General features: G+C 43.9%; 1 protein-coding gene across 1 annotated transcript in view; it reads right to left on the bottom strand.

The window, feature by feature from the left end:
* The window catches only part of SGCD (sarcoglycan delta), a 197,802-nt gene extending 180,841 nt beyond the window's left edge, over positions 1 to 16,961 (bottom strand). Inside the window, exon 1 of the mRNA XM_005418761.2 lies at positions 16,779 to 16,961. The gene's annotated coding sequence lies outside the window, so the exon portion shown is untranslated. The remainder of the gene's footprint in view (positions 1 to 16,778) is intronic.
* Positions 16,962 to 18,131: the final 1,170 nt, after the last annotated feature.

The raw sequence follows: 18,131 nt of genomic DNA, 5'->3' as shown, positions 1-18,131 counted from the left end.
CTGCCCTGCACGGCCCATTCCAGCTCATTCCAGCAGTGTCAGTTCCTTCTCCAGCTTCAGAAAAAATAAGAAAAAACCTCCTTCCAGCCTCAGTGAGGGTGGGCTGCTTGGCTGAAGCCCAACTCTGATGCCCAAGCAATTTCTCATGATCCCCTGCAAGCCAGTGCTCCTCCCCAGGGGACACCATGCACTGATGCCTTGTGAAGGCTGACCTAGAACAGAGATTAGATGAAGCTGAAGAATAAAGGAGTTATCAGGAGACCTCAACAGAACCACCTTGGGCAGTACAAGAGCCCAGCCAGGGCTACACCCAAGATGAACCCAAAATGGTCACAAAATGGACAACTGATCACAAGGTCTCACACTTTTATAAGTTCTGGTCCATTAGAATATTGGAGTTAATTGTCCAATTACAGCTTTAGCCCATCCAGTCCCATCCTTCTTCTTTTTCTCTCTTCATTCCACGTTGTTTGTGCTCTTGGCCTGACATTTGGATCATTTGTCCTTGGTCCCCAGCTAGAGCAGGAATTGTTTTGTCTCCCTACTCTGTGCACAGAGCTCACCATCCCTTCATTTGAAGCTCAGACCCACACACTAAAGCAGCACAAAATCTGAAAAACACAAAAGCTAAAACCTGAGGCATCAGCACCATTTCAGCCATTTGGGGATATTTTCCTCCTTCCCTCTTTGGCAGTTTCAATCTCAGCATGGCTTCCAAAAGGCTATGAGCTTTTTTCTTTTTTAGTAATTCATTTGCACAAACAGAAACACTTTGTACTACACACAAGGAAGCCTTCTGGAATAGGCCAGGCATCACCAACTTGTCATGGCTATGCTGTTTTTAGCTGCCTGATTGCTTTTCCCCCTTCAAAAATAAACAGAAATTATCTGGAGGAGAGACGGAGATTTGTTTTCAAACTAAACCAATTTCTCCAAATCTCTGCCATCTGCAATCTCCCACTGCACCAGGGTAAGAGAGCAATGCTCAGGCTGTGCCCAGCAGGCTCCAAAAGCTGGGTGGGTGCAGATCCAGGTGAGACATTGGGCTCTCTGCCCATCCCCTCACCTCCACCAGCCCTGGACCAGACTGTGAGACCAAAATCCTGCAAGAAAACCTGCCCTGAGCTCACTCCTGCCAGCAACACCCTCTCAATTTAACCAAATACTCTGCCTTTTGAAGCTTTTCCCAAGTTTAGAACTGTTCACCTTCACAATCATTTTGGCCAGTGGAAAAATCTCATTTTAACTCTCAGAGGAGCCCAGAATAACAACTGAACCTAAAATTAAGCCATTTGCCCTCCTCACAGAGAAAAGGAGCTCAAGGGTAACAGTCCTGCTCAGCCCAGAGTGGTTCACTGAGCCTTAGAACCACGTTGTGCCATGGCTGGGGCGGTCCATGGACATCCACCACCTGAAACTGGGAGAGCTTGGATGTTAAACCCTTGAGTCTGCTTGAGAGAGGAGGTCAAGGAGAGATTAACAGAAAAGCCACGAAGGGAAATCAGCCACTAAACTCCTGCCAAAAGCCACAGGGAACTGGGTGATTAATGCTTTGAAAATCCTCCTTACCAATCAGGGGCTATTCTAAGGACCAAGACAGGTTCAAAATACCCACAATTGGAGGGAAATTTATATTCAGTTATTGGGGAAGCAGGTTTGAACTTGCTGAAAGCTCAGAAAATTATCTATTTTTACTGTTCTTTTTCTTGGAAAATGGGCCCATTTTGAACAGCAGCAACTCGTTGTTCCAGCATGGAGCAATATGAAAGAACATCACTGCTCCCATTTCACAGGGACCACAACAAGGAGGCAGCAAGGGCTCTGAGGGCACCTTTCCTGCAGTGGGAGAGAGGATTACACCCTGGGAACACAGAGCCCCTGTTCCAGCCACAGCTAATAAATAATGCTCTTACACATGTAGGCAGCAGGTACAGAATCCTGGCAGGAGTCCTGCTGTGGTAATGCCCAAGTGTGACAGGAAGCCTGAACAATCATTTAACCTGGGGTGGAGAAGCAACAGGTCCCCACGCCAGTGCAATACTCCAACAAGTTTGGTAAAAACACCAGAGCCTGCTTGAAAATAATTTTGCCTGTCTCTTGAAAAAAACCCCAACATTTTGAAGTTTGTGCATGTGATGTGAGTTCATTTTCATTTGTGAGAGTGTGCCAGGGTGTGCCCAGGTGTGCCAGGGCAATTCTGTTTTCATGCTCTGACACTGGGGATGTTTCTCAGCCTCCTCGTTACAGCCACGTATTTCTTGGCAGTCTTTGCTAACAAGGAACATGGCATATCATCATTTCTTTGGAGAATATTTTATGGGTTTTTTTCTGTTGTTTGAAACAACAGCCCCCTATTCCATGTGAAGCAACTGGTACTGCAATTATGAGCTACATTAGGTCGAGAAAAGGAAGTTTTGCAGACACTTCTGCCTTATACACACTGAAGAACAAGCATGACAGCAGGCACCGCTGCAGAAGGCATTCTGATTTCTCTGCCTGATGTTCTCTGGTGTCTCCAGAGTGGCCCCTGACTACCTCACATCTGGCAAATCACTCAGTTTTCCCCAAACTGCAGGTAAGGGTGAGGGAGTGCCCCTGGCAAGACGGAAAATCTGAAGCACAGAGAAGCCAGGAATTTATTCCCAGAAAATATGTTCCAGAAACACATACTCAACCTCAGATTGGTTTTTCCACTATGTTGTTTTTTTCTGTTGGCACACTGCAACTTCCTGTTGGTTCACAAATATTTTTGAGTGTGTCCCCCATGAAACTTGAACACTCAAGGTCTGCTTGGAGCACATTCTTGTCCTGAGGAAAAATTGTAGCTTGGGTTGCTACCACATCAAGAATGCAATGGACTTTAGTACAGCACACCTCACCTGTGAGCTACTCCCTGAGCCTAAAAGCTCACCTAATAATTATTAAAGTCATTAAAAGAAGAAAGTACATAATGAAATGCACTTTCATGATACCCCAGAGCAGATCAGGAGAGGAAAGGTTTGGGCATTCTGGCAGCTCATGAGCATGGTACAGCTGAGGGCAGAACTGCCATCCATCCACTCCCTGCACACTGTGCTCCTGCTGCCAAATGCACATGGTCCTGCACTGCTTCTTACACTTCTCCTTCTCCAGTTCCATGAGAACTACTTGAACCCTTGATCACTTCTCACTGTGGTCTTGCAGAGAGAGAAACTGGAGGAGCACGAGTCAGGGGTCAGTGGGATTGTGCCTGAGTGATGTGCTGGGGAACAGGGAGGGGGGAGCACCCAGCCCTGCCACTGTAACCGCCCCTTCCTCCCCATCCCCTCCCAGCTGCAGAGTTCAGAATCAGCTTTAGCAAGTCTGCATGGGAGAAAATAAAGCAGAGCAGTATCAGCCTCAGCAAAAGGTCTACAGCACACAGCAAAGCACCACGGGCACAGAATCCCACCAGCACATCTCACCTGCTCCACTGGCCTGTGATTTCCAGATCCAGAGCCCCAGCCAGCCCCAAGGGCTTCCAGCTCTCTTCCTTTCTCCCTGAAGGGCCCCCACGGCAGCACAGAATGCAAGAGCCAGCCAGTGCTGTTTTACATTCAATTTGTAAATTGACTACTCAAGGCAGAGGAGAATCAGCTTTCTTTAGCAACCAAAGGTGAAGTGATGCTCCATTTCCAGGTGTGCAGCCTCCTTCTCTTAAAGCTGCCCATGCCACACAAGCCTGCTCCTTCCCATGAAGGAGATTACACATTCCCACACCACAACCTGCACTGCCTCAACACAGCCCCACATTTCCTGCAGGAGAGAAGGGGAGCAAAATAAGGGCCTCATGATGAAAGCCTCATGTTCTCAGTCTTCCCTCCCAGTTCTGAGCTCACTTTGTGCCTGACACAGTCTGGCTTTATATGCAGGTCACTCAGTCATTCTTCTCACATGTACCTCAGGTGCTGCTGGAAAATGTGGCCATTATCCATCAAGTCCTTAGCTTCAGTCAGCTTCCAGAGGAAGAGTAATAGATGCACTTGTGTTGTCACATCATTGTCCGAAATGTCAGGGTAAAAAGCCCTGAGCATTAACAACTCCCTAAGGAAATCAGTTCTTCAAAAAAAAGTAGAATAGAGAGGAAAAAAGGATGAGAGGGACAGAAGAAAAGTGCAGAGCTTCCCTTTTCATCAGTGATTATTTGCACAGGAAAGTGCCCTGACCTGCTGCATGCCAGTCAAGCACCCACACTGTCATCTGACTTCCACTTAAGTTTACATTTTGTCTGGATAAAGCAACATGTGAACATGTTGGTTTTAATTCCCAGGATCCAGGAATGGTCTTCACTTTGGACATCATACATTAAAAGAGACGTATCAGTTTGAAGGGTGAGAGTAATCTCGTCCCAGGGCACCTGCATTGAGATTCAAGCAGTGTGGACAGGTGATAGCATCAGGTAGTGCAAATCTTCACAGACAGTAAAGGGAAAGGGGGGAAAAACAGAAGAGAGAAAGATAAAATCAAAGATGACAAGAAGCAGTAGTCAAAGTTAGGAGGAAGAGGAGGTCAGGCACCCAAACTAATCAAGGTGACACGGTGATATTTTCCTGGTGTGGTCAATCTCTGTGATCTGCTTTTAAAGGATTTGCTGAAGTTAAGTGAGAACTATGCAAAGCTTCAAAGCTTTTAAAGGCAGGTAAAACACGGGCATGAACAAAGATATTTCTTCGCTGAAATGGAAGGAAGAAAAGGGAAGTGAAATGAGAGACAGAGAATACCCTGTCCTGAACAGTCTGAAGCTGAATTTTTTGACCTCTACTCACCAATTCCTGAAAAACCTTCTGACCTGGGACTACAAACAATGCAGAGGAGTTGTTGCCATTTCTGGAAAGCTTATGAAACTTATGGCACATATTTTTGCATTTGCAGCTGCAAGTACACAATATCAAAACCTCAAATGACAAAGATAAGGTGCAGTAAATCCAAGAGTGCTTTGCCCTGTTCTCCTTAAGTATCCCTTTTACACAACCCCTCATCACAGTACAGTCAATACAGCCTAGAAAGATGCTCATAAAAAATAGGAAATTAAGCCAAAGCTAGACAAGACCACAGGAATCTGTCTCAGAGATAACAGCACCAGTTGTCACCTGCACCAGATACATCCCTTCTCTCTCCAGACTCCAACAGGAGAGGCATGGCCACACTCTCAGCATTTTATCCCACCTCCAGCTCCTTAATTGGGCTTCTGGATTACTAATAAGTAATTGATACACAGGAAATGAATGTGAAGCCACCACTGTGTGTGCTTCTGCATACAAATGGGGCAGCTGAATGCGCAGCAGCAGCAAATGCTGCAGCCCTGCCATTCCTATGGCATTTCCAGTAGGAACGTGCTTAAAATACCTCAGCATAAAGTGTTTCACTTTGTACAAATGATGCTGGCATGATTGCTCAATGCCTTTTCAGTGAGGAAACTGCAGAGGGCTGAGGGGGTCAGATAAAACCCAAAGATAACAGGTTATGCAGACACTGCTCTGGATGACTATCAGGAGAAGAGAGAGACTTTAAGGGGCAACACAATAAGAAATCAAGATAAAGATTTATTTTGCAGCACACAAAGCCAAGTACACAGCTCTCCACGCATTCAGTCTTCAGGAACAATCTTCCTATTTTTTTCCCTGGGAGCCAAAAAAAGTCCCCAAAATAATCTCAGTGCACAGCCTAAATTTGTACTTAATGCCAACTTTGTATCAAATTCCTCCACAGCGTAAGATGCAACGCTGTAAATAGGCTCATTTTTGTTATTTCATCAAATTGCCTTAACTTTCTCTCTGCAGCATCCTCCGGGGCTGGCAACAGGGAGACGTGCAGGAAATGTAAATCACTCCCCTTTTGATATGATAACCGTGGCAGTGAATTGCATCCCAGAAATCAGCTCAGGATTATAGCTGAGAACTCGCTGAAAGCACTTGGCTGTGGCGTGGTGCCAGCAGGGGCAACTTCAGCTGGCAGGTCAGTGTGACACGGGCTCAGGGCTTGGGAAAAAGGAGCAATATGCAACACCCAACTACCTGGGGCTGCACAAACCCCAAAGCCAGCAGCACCAGGGTCCATCTAGAATTAAAAGATGCAAACAGGTGCTAAAAACAAGTGTGTATTTATGCATGCAAATACATGGGGGAGCTCAATTAAATATGAATAAGCACCTAGGAAAGCAACAGCCAGAGGCTGTAAGATAAAATCTACCTGCCAGACAAATACAGATGTGTGTGTATATATATATAAAAACAACCACACACCAAAAAAAAATGCATTTCCTGCGCTGACCTATTTGTGGTTACAGAACATTATGACAATAATTATAATCATGTATCTTTCATTTAAATAATGTTTTCAGTTTCAAAGATTCAGAGGATGTTGGAATGCAAATAAAGATAATCAGGACATAAAAATAATTGTTTTCCTAATGCCTTATTTTTCATGTGCAAATGCCACTGATAACAGCTCCCAGCATTAACCCTGGGCCAGAACCCCACGGAATTCAGTCCTGCACAAACACTGAAAGAAAAAGCTGTCTGAACCCTAAGGAATTTGCAGATCTAACAGCAAAGAGGCAGCAGATGGATATAGACAGAAATAATCAAGAGGTAGTAGTTAACAAGGCAGGAGTTAGTCTCAGCAAACCAAATCCCTGATTGCTGTGAGTCTTGTACAGGCACCACAACAAAGAGGAGTTTTGATCATTGATGCCCCACAACACACCAAGCTCAGCACATCCTTCATCTGCACCGCTGTGCTCCATCTGTCGCCTCCACTCTGCCTGGCAATCCGTGCCTCCTCCTCCCACCGCATTCAGATTTTTCACAAAAAAGCTCCCTGGGCCAAGGACTGTCATGTACAACCTCACTCCCCAGCGCTGAGCATAGCAGGGCTCAAACTAGGGCCATAGAGACAGATAAAACCATTTAGGGACAAAATTAATGATAATTTTGACCAATAACTAGTCCAACAGAGTATGAGCATGCATGCGCACAAGCTCCATGTAAAACAATGGAGACATCTGAGCACCTCCTGATGGCTCTCACTGAGCCCACACTCCTCTTGCTCTCAGTATGAACCGTGCAGGGCGGAGGAAGAGCAGCTGGCACACTGTGATTGTGTGAAACTGAGACACACCATCAGCAAATGCAGGCACTACACCCCATCTCAGCTGGAATCTCCAGAGGCACCACAGTACGTACCACAGTAATCAGAACTAGCCCAACAGACTGATAGCTGGGTAGTTACAACAAACAAGTGCCACAAAAATATTGGAAATGTTCTCAAGCAGTTCTTTGTAACAGAGATAATGTCTGCAGGATACAGCATTCATGCCAGGAGGTTTTATTTCAGCATGTTTGACTCAGTGACCTGCTTACTACAATACCCTTCAGACTAACTTTAAGGCAATGAAATTTTTCATTTGGATAACCAAACCTGTCTTTCATGACACAAGACCATTCCACATGGCTTTCAGGTTCTTAAATTAAATGCTTAAAAGTCATGAGGTGGGAAAATAAAAGCTCTACAACACCAATCCGTCCCTTCCTCATGCCCAGCCAGACCTGCATTGCAGGGAAGTGCTGCTCCTTCCAGCCTCCACTTCCACAATGTACTCCAAGGGTTAAACAGCAGATATATATTTTTATTATGTTGTGTCTGTTTGTTTGTTTCTTGCACATTCTTTTTTCCCCCTTGGGCATCTCCCAGAAATCAAAAGCACCAAACAAGAAATGCTGTTTGTAGTCCGAATTTACAGAGTCTTCACTCTGCACAGTTAGGTGTGTTCCACAGCTAGGAATTACTTTATGTTTTCAGTAAGATACAGTGAAATGCAGGGTAGGAAGGCAGCCCCTACATAAAAACATGTTCAACAGGGCATCAGCTTCCACTTCCATGCTTTAATGTCCAACATGACCCGTTTTCCTCTGCAATTCAAACCTCAAAAGTGGAAAAGAAATGGCATGTAAATGGACCTTGCTTGCACTTTAAATCACTGTTAGCAAATCTTAATCTCTCTAAGTCTGGGCATTTAAAATCAGGCCTATTTAACTTGCAAAGGTAGGTCAGGTTTTATTGATCACCCCTAATGCACTCTTTAAAAAATGAGAGCAGTGAGATACACAGCTCAGTTGATGAAGGCTCGCTGGAAAAATATCTGATAATATTTACAGCCTTCAAGCTATGCTGTTGTAAATGTGATTTCCATATTCCCCAGAATGCAGATTACAGGCTTGCCAGTTCACACTGCAAAGGGAAAAGGAAAGCTCTGCCACAGAGGAGGTGAATTCCTCTTTGCACTGACTGAAAGCACAACTATAAACTCCTAAAACACAGGCACAGCAGCCCAAGCCCATTTAGTTCTCAGTTATCATTCCTCAGTCTTTCTTCAGTGCAGTATTTTGTGCCTGGATCTCCTACTCAGAGCCCATGCTATGCCCTGAGTTTTGAACAAACAAAACAAACAAAAGAGTTTAGTAACAAACAACTGATGACATTTTTCCAGCTGGTATAGATATAAAGTGGGTTATTGTTACTTATATTATGGCATCACCTAGAGGTGCTCATAATTAATCAGAGTTCCTTCTCCTACACCTCTCAGAGAAGGACCAGAGGAGAAGCAAGTTTTAATAAAGAAGTGCAGTATTTTCCACTCACATGGACGAGCTCAAATCAGACACATTGCAAGGTCTAGATAGTTCTACTTGATAGAGGTTTTTGCTTCCCTACTCTGGCTATTTGTGAAGGATTTCACTCATGACCCACCATTCAGAGAAATTAAAAGCATTTCTCCATGCAAAACGAAACATTATTTTCACTTTTTTATTTTCCTTGCTATGCTAAAATAAAACCACAAGGGGTTTCTAATTGAAACCTGATGCACCATCCTATTGCAACCATTAAATAGTCGTTTTTGTGGTGTCAGAGAGATTCTAAATGTATTTACAGACACAAATAAAACCTCTGCAGTTAATATACAAGGACAGAGGATTTCCAGGGTTACTTCTACTGCAGACTTCTTGTGCAACTCAGACAAGTTCCTTAATCAACCTTTCCCCCTCTACCTAATGAACACATGAGCTGCAGAAATGGATCACTGCCTAGGACATGCTCTGGAGCTACACTGTCAAATAGAAGACCTAAATAGGATAAATCCCCATCAACGACTTGAGGCAATTATCAAATGTTTATTAGCCTCCAAAGTGAAGGCTAATAAACCTGCTTATTTTAGCAGATAAAGTCAAATTACCTTGACTGAAGTTGGTAAGTGTTCCAAGATTAACAGCCCTGGCCTCATATGCTTTTGGTTATTGGTGATGAAGTGTCAGCTCAAAAAAACTGAAAGATACTTCCTAGTTATTTAGGCAATGAGAAAACTGGGCAGTTATTTTCCAGGAAACATGGCCTGCCTGACAGGTTTTAAATGAAGAAAAGTGATATTATTACAATTATCATTAGAAGAAGATGTCCCTCATCAAAATGTGTCTGGATTTTAATTGACAAGGTCCAGGTTAATTCTGTGAAAATGCCAATGAAAGCAAAGCCTGTGGCTCAAACTAATTGTCAGCACTGAGCAACCTCCACCTCTAACCCACCACAGATTTATCACTCTCTGCAGACTGTACTCATGACAAGAAACGTTTGAATTCATCATTAACGACTAGAAATTCCTCCCAGACAGAAAGCAAGCAGAGTGCAGGGCTGCCCACCCACCCGTGCTCCTGAGCCAAGGACAGGTGCCAACAAACCTTCCTAAGCAGAAAGACCTTTTTTTTGTTGTTGTTTTGCCCCTTTCTAAGAGCATTCCAAGGGGAAACTTCCACTGATCCTCTGTGTTTTGGTGTCACCTCTGGGGGCAGCACAAGAGTGCAGAGAAGGACTCACAACCTCCCTACTTCAGTCGTAAACTCAAGGACACTCTTGGAGGTGTTACCCCATGGTGCCAGTCAAGCACCACGTCCCCAACCGATCTAACACATAAAATGCAAAAGGGTTTGTAGAAAAATTCTGGAATCATCTTTATTATATTTATATTTCCTCTTCCCCTTTATTATACTTGTATTTCCAGCATGCTGGTGCAGACCCACCAGAATATGACTGGGCAGAAGGAGAGAAGCTGACAACCTCCAATACCTGACAGAGGCACAAGGATTTCTAGGGAAATGGCCCAGTCCTACCCCTCATGGTGCTTTTTCATTCAGAACACTTTGATTTTTCAGCTTCTCCATCCACGTGGGTGATGGCATCACAGCACAGCTTGAGTGCACATCAATTTGACGGCTGCTCAAGCCCAAGTCTTTACACAACATCTAACATAAAACTGAAGTGCTCCTTCACACACAGCATTGAGACTGGAAAGCAGAGCAGAAGTGGGAAGAAAGGAAGAGGGGAATCTCCACAAAGGTCAGGGACCACTTCCTGAGGTGGACTAAAAGGCATCTGGCCACTCATGTCAAAGGCACTGAGCTTCTCTGGAGACATATAAATGGAACTACCTTACCCCAACTAAGAGACAGAGAGAGAAAAATAAAAAAGGTAAAAAATATTCTCCCTGTTTTCTCCTGGACAGCCAGGAGTAAAAAACAGATGGTGTTTGGTGTTGTGAAGGAGTAAGACACAACTTTGTTTAGAGGAGGCCAGTGCTGTGGGGTCTCTGCTGGCCCCTTCCCAGTAACTGGACGGCAAAGACCGAGGGGGTGCCAGCCATAAACAGAAATGCTGCTCACTTCATTGTCCTTTTTACCCCAGAGGTGAAAGGCTCCTTCCATTCACCCACAGCAACCCTGCCTTTTTGCTTTTGCTGTTATCTACGTATTCACCACAGAAACTGGGAGCTGGAAAGTTCCCATTAAATGATGCCAACAAGAACTCTCCATTCACAGCTAACGCTTGGCTGCACACACTCCCTCTGATTTCCAAACATTTTCAGTATGTTTTAGCTTCCCTTCATTAGACATTCACAATTATTTGCAGCACATCTAAACCTGTGCAACGGGTTTGTGCTTCCAAATACAGTCCCCTGGCTGCAAAAAATCAGCATGACAGCACTAGAAAGCAAGTAGAATTTATGTCAACCAGGAGGCAGAGCTCAGGAAGAGGATGAGGCTCACACCATCATGATTTGAGTCAGTGACTTCCACCAGGCAGCAATTTGGCCCTTTACAAAATCCTTGGTATTTCTTAGAGATCACCTCTCAGTTAACCATTCAATCAGTCAGCAACTGCGACAATGAATTTTGTAATAAAAATGTACAAAGTGGAGACTTCTGGTACTGAAAACCTAAGCAGCCAAAAGGGTTTTTCTGGTCTGAAGAAACACTGTTATAGAGAGAAATATCTCCATAACACCTCACACCTTTTACTGTTGTGGCTTTGCAAGGCTGTTTCCACCACACCCTTCAATACCCTTTGAACTAAACAAAGGCTTCATCCAGGAAAGTTACACCAAGTGCTCATTTCTTTAGCTCAGCCCCAAATAGCCACTTAAAATTTGTCAGGGCTTTCCAAAACCCTCCCTCTTTCAGACTCTTTCACATATCCTAAAGGGCTCCCTGAGGAAGGGCATCTCTGGCACTCAGACTGGGCTGTGCTGGCTCTGCAGTGCTCAGCTCAAGGTAGTGGGAGCCAGACTTCAATTACGAGACCACAACAGCTCCTCATCTGCCCACGGTGCTGGGGCTTCCAGCAAATGCCTGTGATCATTAAGACAGAGGTTGTCCAGGGACAGAGCTGCTCCTTTGGGTAATTGCATTCCCAGGGCTGCCTGGTGCCTGTCAAACTCCCCCTTTCCGTGGACACTTTTTGAGGATCATTATGAAGTAATTATGTCATCCTGAAGGATGAAAATGTAAAAAGCTGCAGCTCCTCTAAACCTGAATGTTACCAGGACGCCTCTGCACTGGAACACAAAAATGTTGCTCCCTGACTGCAGAGGGGACATGGGTGACTTCCCCACCACACACACAAATCTATATCAACTTGGATGCACAATTAAGCTAAACATTCCTCCAACAAAAGGCAAAAAATTACTCCTTGGGTGGTGTCACAGCTGAAAGCAGAGCAGTACAGGCTCCAGAGCATCCTGAGTGATCAGTCCCATATGAGACATTCTCCACTAAGCTTTGTTCTGGCAGCATTCCCACTATGTGAGGAAGGAAATGCACAGCTGGATGTAAAGCTTGCAATGCACAACTGCCTTAACTACATGGCAGGAGGATGGCAGTTCATAATTAATTTTCCACATCAACTGTTGGCTGCCCTCCTCTTCCTCTCTGCTAGGTAGCAAACTGTCAGTGGATACTTACCCAGAAAGCAGGCCTGTCACAGAGCAAAAAGCATGATTATTACTAGCTAGTATTTTACAGGCCATGCTAGCCAAAAATCAGAGGTAAATGAGCCTGGGCAGAGTGAGAGCAGCACCAGTGCAAAGGTAGCCCTGCCAGAAGCTGCTTGTGCTCTGAGAGATGCAAAACCAAAGGGAACAGAAAAGCAGGATGAAGAGAGCAAAACAGATAGGAGAAGTTTGCAAGGAGACAGAGAAAATCTGTTCTCAGACCAAGGTTTTGAGCCAGCTAATTTCAAACCACCTGCAGCCCAAAGAAACACAGGTCCTTTTCTACCCTGGCTGGACTCTGCCTAAGACACAGCCCATGGGTGCCAAGCAGCAGCTCTGCAGAGGACAAGGGGCTCCAAACTGCTTTGAGGAAGAATGTGTGCTGCACTCAGAGCCAGCATTTCCTCTCCTCAGTCTCCAGGTCTCTGCACGACTGGAGTGCAGAGTTATTACAAGGAGGTTGCTGCTTCTCGCAGGGGAAAGGTCTCCAGAAGAAAACAAACCCCAACTTCATCACACCCCCTGAAGCACCACTACAAACATCAGAGGGCAGAAGGCAGAGGCACAAGCTGCCAGCCCAGGAGCAAGGCCATTTGAATGACTTCAGACAGACCCACTGACTTCTCAGCACTTCAGGAGAACAGGTAAAGGACTATTATATTTCTGTTCTGTCATTGGTATCTTAAGAATCTCATGTTAGTATTGGAGTTTCTTATTTTCTTTCAGAAATTCAACTCGGTTCTGCCGCTGCTATCACCTCTTTAATTCATTTTACAACAAGATATTTGTTATCAGAAATTGTGCTTTGATATGTGTCAGGTTGATGGATTCAATAAAAGCCCTGTGAGGAGAAGCTGAGTGAATGGGGCTGCAGAAGTGGCATCATCAAGGGAATTGATACCTTAACAGCCAGTCTGCTGATCTTGCAACAAAAGCATGCAAATAAAATAGCTGTTTTATATCCTCACCCTGGCAAAACAGTCCAGAGGAACATTAGAAAACATTTGCATAAATGTAACTCATGCAAACAAGCTCAGCCTGCTCACTGATAAAAAAACATATGTAAAACACAATCTTGCATGCTGTCCTCTTGTCCTGTTTGGTGTGCAAAATTCAATACAGGGCATGAAGGCTTTAATCAAAATACAGCTTTTAATTTAATTTTGGGAATTCAAGCAGCAATCCCATGATGCTCCAACCAAAATTTTCCCACAATAATGTTGGAGGACAATTTTACTGACAAATGTTCAGACACAGTCACCTGTACCCCTCAGCAAAGACACTGAAAAGTTGTATTAGGGTCTTGCTGTGAGAGCCAAACCCACAGGAATATGAAATCAATGTTTTTTTCCTGATTTAATAAATGAAATCATGTAAGAAACAAGAAAAAACTGAAGAAATAATAAGTTTTTATCAGACTATATAATACAATGAATGAGAGAGGGAGATCTGCCCAGTGCTCTGCTGCAGGTCAAGCAGGGCTTGAAGTCTCTGCTTCACCTGATCAGAGCAGCACAGCTGCAACACCACCCCTGCACTGGCCTGGAGCACAAAGAGATTTTTTTAACTGGAACTGATCTACAGAACATCTGGAAAAGGTAAAAAAAATGTGATGTTGATATTCACCTTTTAGAAAAGAGAAATAATATTACTAGTCTAAACAAAGCAAAGGGAAAATTTCCATAGCAATTAATCTGAAAAAGGTGAATTACATTGAGGATTTATGTTCATGTAATGAAGACAATTAATTGCTATGAGAGCCATAAAACACATTAAATGAACCGTTTTTTTTCCAATTCTACTTGCAAGATAAAATTTATTAACTATGTTTAATGGCTACTTAAAAATTTCTCTTACATATTTATTAAATGTGCCTTTTCAGCCAAACAGAGCATTTTACTAACCAGATTCTACTAATCTAAAAAAGAGCAATTTCAGAAAAAAAACTACTGCTCTGCACATTATCTGCAGATCCATTTAAACTAATTCCTCATGCAATAAGATTACCATCAGCACAATTTCATAAGTGTTGCTAAAAGGGAATCTGCTCGTCTCACGTGAGCAAACACCTTGCTGCAAAGATGAATTCAGCTCACATTATCTGAACAGATGTTCCAGTTTTCAGTAGAGATAGGGAGGGAAACCTTGAGTCCTGATGTCATTAAGTGTTACTGTAATCACTTAATTAAAACCCTCTCTGCTTGGGAGAGCAGGACACATGGAAGAAACTGGATTAGGTGGGAGCAGTGACCTCAGAAAGATCCATAACTGAATCTTGTGCTCAGCCAGGGCTGTGTGCCTCCAGCTGCAGCTTGTGCACTAAGACTGCCTGAAAATCTGACAGATGTTTGCCACTTAAAAGTGACCTAGAAGTGACTCTGTTTCTTGTTCACCATTCACAAAATGGGCATAAGTAGCAATTCTGTCCTACAAGGGTGTTGTGGGAACAGATAAAGTTGATGGCAGTCAAGTACTCTAGAAATCACAAGTCCCCAAGATGAAGAGAATCAATAAGGAAAGGCCTCATCTACTCAAGTGAGCAACAGTTTGGCCAAATCTTTATAGCTTAACACAACCTTCTCAAAGTGCAATGTTCTTCTTAAAGATGAAGTTTCCATAAGTGTGAGATTTAAATAAGAACCAAGTTTTAGATCTGATGGTAATGAAGTAAATGCAAAAGTATAATCCAAGTCCAACCTAGAGTTTAATGCCTTAATAATAGTTCCACACAAATCATTTATATAGACCTTAGAGTGAGACTTGGATTGGCTCAGGAATGACAGGGGAGCTCATTTCCTGCCCCCCTATCCAAGGCAGGAGCAGCACCACAGTCACACCAACAACCAACATCTCTGGAGCAGATCCTCACACACCCCAGGACACCCTGGGTACCCAGCAAAACTCACATCCTCACTGCAAGGAAGATTTACATACTTCAACTCAGAAATCTCAAACCCAAACAAGGAATAAACAAAACTGCTGTGATTTCTATATTCTAACAGTGCCAAATTTTTTCTCTGCGGGAGTCAAGAAGCTCTCTTGATTACAAAATACCTCTCCTACAACCTTCCCTTTTAAGTGTTATAATCACAAGAGCAGTAGCTTGGAAATAAACACAAGTGAAGAGGATAATAAAGGCAGGAGCAATGTCTAACAAGCTCTTCTTCCAGAAACCAGAGCAGGCAGACAAGCAGAGCTGCGCTGTGCTGTAATGATGGGAACCTTGCCCTGGCAACCGTGTTGTTTGCTTGAAATTCCTGTACAAATTAACAGCACATGCTGTGGCTGGAACAGACCTTTCTTGACCCTCAACATTTAAAAGTTAAGCACCCAATTTAAGCTATTCCAACCAACTTTTCCGTGCAATTGCCAGACACTGGCAGAGCTCAGCTGGAGCATGAGTTAGAGCCCACAATTTCCAGAGCTAACATGACAAGTGCAACCAGATCAAAAGCAGGAGAAGTAATGTACACTCACCTGCATTGTGATTTATTTTAGAGGCTTTTAAGAAAGTCTTGGCTTCTTTTCCCTGCTCCTCCACTGACACCAAGCACAGGTGTTATATTGCTGCTGTACTTTTCTCAACAAGATTATAGCTGGTTCAGTCATATGAAGGAAGTCAATACCCATGTGCTAAATGAAAAAGGATAACATCATCTGATACCACTCTACTGAGATCTTGGAACCATTGCTTTAAATCTGCTTTTTGGTGGTTTTTTTACTCAGAAAACTTTGCCCTCACAGAAATAACTTGACCCATGTAAAAGAAGCAATAGAGACTGTATTACCCTAAAATCTCATCTAGCACGATCTTCATTAACAATACACCCTGGCCTTCAGTTTTTTGTTAGAAAATGGTTGCATATTGCCTTGCTACAGTTCCAGCACAGCCAGGGCAACATTTGTGTCAGTATGAGAACACTCACACAGACAAAAATTTTAAGTGCTACACAACAAAGGGGGAATACAATTATACAGGAAATTGGTAGTGGTATTTCCATCCTTTGCACACAGTGAGAATATTCAAAGCACAAAGAAAAGCACAGGGCTGAATTACAAATGGGCTACTTCATCTCGTTTTATTTTCCCCATCTCTGACCCTCAGAATTACAGTCATTAGTGAAACACAACAAGTGGGATTTTCAAAACACAGATTCCTATCACCAAGTATCCATCACCAGCAGCAACATACAACCATCAGCGAGCATTTCGTTCAATAAAGAACTTCACATGAGCAGACACCCCCTCAAGCCCAAGACAATAAAAACACTTCACTCCTGGTGAACACTTTCTAAATTCAGGGAGAGCAAAGCTTATTTACAGGCACAGTATGAGCATGCCATGAATACAGCAATAAACTCAAAGGCTGCTAATGCTCTGCTTTCCCCACATGTAGATATTCAGAAAAGAGTAAAAATGCAAGAGCAGGGGAAAAAATACATACCTTACCAAACCTGACTGTTGGACACGACTCCTTTCAGAGCAACATTGGGGTGAAGGTAAGTTCCTCAGGCGACCAGCAACCACAATTCCTGTCCAAGCCCCCCAGAGGCTCCAGCTCTCCCTTGCCCGTGTCCCTGAGGAAGATGCAGTGTCCTCCAGTATTTCAGAGCCTCAGCTGCAGAGGATGCTGCTCAGAAAAAGAAAAGAGAAGAAGGTGTGGCATTAAATTCTAGGGTCAGTTGTTTGGCAGATTCAGAGCAGAACACAAGACAACATTGGATAGGAATGAAATGTCAAGGCAGGACAGAGAGTCTGTGACAATCCATCATGTGTGGCACCTTCAGAGGGCAATCATTGAATTCAAGAAATGTGGTGCAAAGCTATTCTTGCTTTACAGTACTTTTATAGTGTCCCTAGACCAGGAAATGAATGACAGCCTGGCTGCTTTTTATTCCAGTCCAATATTGTAACACAAAAGTAAGTAATGCACTTCTCCATAGGGAATATTTTAATTCATTATGGCATTTCTGAAGAATAACAGGACTTTCATATTAAAAGCAGAGACATCACCTCAGTCTTAATACTCTGCACAATAAAATGGCTCTTACTCAAGAAATTCAAAGCTTAGGAGCTCACAGCAGATGGGGAGTCGTGACTGCCAGCCCAACACGCCACAGTTCCCAAAGTTCTGCCTCCAACGCAATTGTCAGAGACTAGGAAATGTCCTGGGGTTTTCTGGGAGCAGGGGGCTCAGAATCACCACATTTTCTAGCCCACTGTCACTGCTAGAGGCGCTCAGAGCTCCCAAGAGGTCAGACCCTGGCACTGAGCAGGGATGTGGGGCCTCGCTGCAGACACCGGGTGAGAGACAGCGATGGAGGCAGCACTCCCAGCAAGCAGAAACCTCAGAGCAGCACTGGGAAATGCAAATGCTCATCCCTAAGCCCTGGCAGATGGGAAACACTCAAACGATCATCCTTCCCCCACCCAGATAATACAGCCTGTGAAGCAAAACTGGGTACAGCAGCACGCAACAGGTGAGGAATGAGGAAAGAGCAGCATCTGAGCTCCCTGTGTCAGATATATCCGTGGCTCACATCCTTAAACCACACCCAGAGATGCTTTTCTAAGATCAACTCAGAAGCCATGAAGATACTCTGACTTTGCCTAGGAATTTTCTAAAAAGCAAAAGGAAGAAACACCAGAGATATACAAGAGGTTTCCCTCTTGTAAAAAAGGAGGGGAAAGCCCATGACAGCTCCAAGTACCACAAAATCCCATTACACCTTCACAAGAAACCCTGAACCCACAAACAGCTTACACCTATCCGGAAAACACATTAGGTTTTGGGCTT

Source organism: Geospiza fortis, unplaced genomic scaffold (assembly GCF_000277835.1).
Source record: "Geospiza fortis unplaced genomic scaffold, GeoFor_1.0 scaffold55, whole genome shotgun sequence".
NCBI lineage: Eukaryota > Metazoa > Chordata > Aves > Passeriformes > Thraupidae > Geospiza > Geospiza fortis.
This window is presented reverse-complemented; position numbering and strand designations above follow the sequence as displayed.